The 3754-nt window shown below is 30.8% G+C and overlaps 1 protein-coding gene across 1 annotated transcript in view; it reads left to right on the top strand.

Annotated features, from left to right (window-relative positions):
* The window catches only part of kn (EBF transcription factor knot), a 137651-nt gene that overhangs the window by 105716 nt on the left and 28181 nt on the right, over positions 1-3754 (top strand). The gene's annotated exons all lie outside the window — the stretch shown is intronic.

Genomic DNA, 3754 nt, shown 5'->3' with positions numbered 1-3754 from the left:
TTTATTTTTTCATTTGCTTACTATGAGAAATATATTTTGTTTAAATATTATTTATGTTTCATGTTTATACAATTTTTTTTTTGTTCTTATATTTTGCTTTCTACTCAACACAAGATACTAAAGCACAATTTTTATTATCTGTATTATTAATTCTAAAGGGACTCATTGCAGAATAAATACAAATTATAAATAAATTAGATTAAACTTAAATTGTATAAAATTAGCCGAACCTGGTAGTATGTAGCTCAGTGGTAAGCCACTGAGGACCCGGGTTCGACCTCGGCTGTGGCAGATAATTATTTTCTGTAGCCGTGAGTCAGCCCTGTGGGTTCAGGAGTCCTCCGAGTTCCAGCCTCATTAAGTGGGTAACCTTAATTGGGAAAAAATCTTGTGGTCCAGCGATATTCAGACCAAATCACCTTCTTGCACAACCGTTGATCAAGTAACAGTACTTCCTTTCAAAGTACTGCACGCCTGACTCTTCATAGTTGTATCTATAATGATAGTTAACCGAAAATACCGAAAATTATCAGATTATTTAAACTCCGTATCCTATGAGCGTTAAAAAAAAACGAGCCATTCTCCAGCTATATTATAGCATACTTAAAATTTAAATAGTAGGTCTTATAGCAGGTTCTAATAAATTGGTCAAAATTAATAATCATACTGCTAATCCGTTTGACGTTCTTAATCAACAATAAATCCGGAAACATTTTTAAAAAACGGAAAAACAATTAATTATCAGACTTACAACAACCGTATAATGAAAGTTACCAAGATAAGATAGTCCGCTGTTGTAACCAATTTCTTAGCCCCGGGTTGGTATAGGCGAAGAACCCTCTTGAGCAAACATTAGTCACCCAAACATGTTTCTCATATCTGGATCAAGATACCGGGATAATTGATGCCTATTAATTAGGTGCAATTAGTTGACGGATCTATTGTAATCAGGCAGTTAATTGGGTTATCAGTCACGAGTTAGCCATCTTCGAGATCTCGCTAATTCCTTAGGGTACACGATGATGAGCAATATATATTCTATGTGTATGGTGTAATTTAGTAATAAATTTAATTTAAAAAGTGTACATAAATATCAAACATATATTTTATGTTTAAGTATTTTTTGAAAGAATGGAGAAGATAGTCAAGGGTGGCTGTGAAAATTAAACAAAACTTGGAAATTACAGTTACATTTTTAAGACGTAATTGCATTACGTATCAATACAACTGCTAATTGGGATTATTTCAAGAACGAATGATGATTTTATTACAAGACATTCTTTTTGAGAATTATTGTCAATAAATTACGTTTTTTTATAAACACGCTTATAATTATAATAAAATAATCCTACTATTCTAATTTGATTTGGTTCAAAGATGAATCCTGAGCTAGGTGCAACAAGTGCAACAAGTACAACGTACTTAATGTGCTTCGCATGCTCGAACGATACCTATACTTGTGCAGTTTCAAACCCCATTTTTGACAGTTTTGGCCGTCAGAAATGGTTCTGAAGTTGCCACTTGTGGTTGTTCAAAGAAATGTACCACAGTTTGATTATTGGTTCCAAAACCGTTAGAACATGAAATCTGTACTGTACATGTGACCGCCAGTTATATGACAGTCAAACAGTTCATTGAAACAAATTTATTAAATAAAAAATAAATATATCATATATACGGAGCAGCTGATTTTGTTTAAGGAAACTGTGAACTTCCCATTTGTGTAATTTATTTGGAAAACTAAATGATTGATATGACTTGGAGTGGATGTTGGGCAATCATTTTAAATATTGCCGTTTTTTATTAGACTTACGCACAGTATAAGAATATAGATAAAGTTTCCAATTTTTTTTCTCAGTACCCTTCCTTAATTTTATGTAAATTATTATTTTTCTGTTAATTCCAATTGAGTACATAATTCCTAAATTTCAAAGCTTTGTGATTTGTCTTTTAAGAAAAAAAATATACGACATAAATATATATATTTTTGAAATATATATCAAGCGAAATACATTTGCATATCTGTAAGCAAATATTACTACTGTTATTAGCCGTTTTCGAATGATTTTTCAAGAAAAATATTTTAAGGTTAAGTAGAGAATGGAATTAGATACAATTGATATGGAACCATCCTGATGCCAAGCCACAAAATCCCTTAATATTTCATATAAAAAAACTGATAGTGGATGTTATGTACTCAAGACCAGCATACAGAAAGGAATTCATGGAAGCAATTTTGCACCTTGATGTATTCAGGAAATTTTCAATTCTGGTAACAATTTGTTTTAGTAATTTCCACATCATTAAAAATATTTCCTAAAAGTATGCTGTTTAATATTAAACTATATCAATATATTATTCACATTACACAACACATGGCTAAATTAAAATATCATAAGAGACATAAGATTTATTTATAGCCAGAATACTAATTAATTTATATATATGAACAATTAGTTGGTTGTTTCATTGGGTCTAAAATACTAAAATACTTGTTACAAGCCAGGTCTAGATTTTTCAACAGGCCTCTAGAAAAAATAAAAATCAAACCTCTCAGCTTACATTAGAATCAGCGTCGCTTATGACTTGAGAGTGCTTGATTTTGTCATGATTAGAAATAACGCTTTAAGGTTTCATTTGCAGTTTATAATACCAATAGAAGCATCGCCCTCAGATGTGCTAAATTATGAGTTAATAGCTTATAAACCCAAGCTCCAGCGAACAATCTATATTGAACAAATGGAAAGGATCGATACGAGAGTACAATAGGTGGACAGAAGAGGAATACAGTTTTTAATCAGCCGGGGAGGGAAGCTTCTGTTTTTACCAGAACAGGAGAGCCTTGCTAATTGTAACGGCAACTGTGGGCGATGTTTAATTCCTTTACGGCCTTGTCGGCAGTTTGGTCTCTCTTCTTAACCCCCATTTCCTCACCTCCTTTCAACATATCTTCCTCCTCAAATGAGGAGCATCTAGAGAAATTTTAAGTTATTATTAATTCTAAAAAATTAAGTAGTATCTTAGAAATTAAAGGTACCAAATAATTATGGAAACTGTAATACCTTAAATTAACTTGTAAAAATTGGACTTGCTCATTGGGGACTCGTAACAAGCTAGATTTTGAGACGTAATACGAAGTATAATACGAGAATTTCTTATTAGCAGCGATATCACGAACTAAAGGGATATAAAATTACACATTAAGATGAAGATTTCAAAACAAAACCTTAATTCTCTATCTTTTCACATATTTGATCACTATAATGAAAACTATTTACAACTGAGAGTCAAAATTGATGACACTGCCAAAAAAAAAAAGCGGCTGTTCCAAAATTGTCAAAAATTCATTTTTGAATTCTTTCAAATAAAGAAAAAAACGCGTGTTATTTTCTGTAAGAAAAAGAGTTTTTTTCTGAAAGAAAAATTTTAATAGAAACTATACAACACACAACAGATAAAGTAAATTTGAATAAAAAGTAAATATTGAAGTATTTAAGGAGCACAATTAAAAAAACTATAAACTTTTTGGTCTTGTTACATTCAGAGCTTCATATCCTTAAAGCGGTATAACTAAAACACTTCATGGTACATTATTTAAAGAAGAGTAAATTTTCCAGAATATTAGCTCTAATAGAACTGTTTACTTTCAATGGTTTCCAAGATACAGTTTAAAAAAAAAAATAATTAAATAAATATTTTCAAAATTTAATTTTTGCGAATATCATTGATAATACTGCTACTGTGAAGATAAACG

This window comes from Halyomorpha halys, unplaced genomic scaffold (assembly GCF_000696795.3).
Source record: "Halyomorpha halys isolate HHAL.00 unplaced genomic scaffold, Hhal_1.1 Scaffold239.1, whole genome shotgun sequence".
NCBI classification, from domain to species: domain Eukaryota; kingdom Metazoa; phylum Arthropoda; class Insecta; order Hemiptera; family Pentatomidae; genus Halyomorpha; species Halyomorpha halys.
Note: the sequence above shows the minus strand (reverse complement) of the source record. Positions and strands in the feature narration are given on the sequence as shown.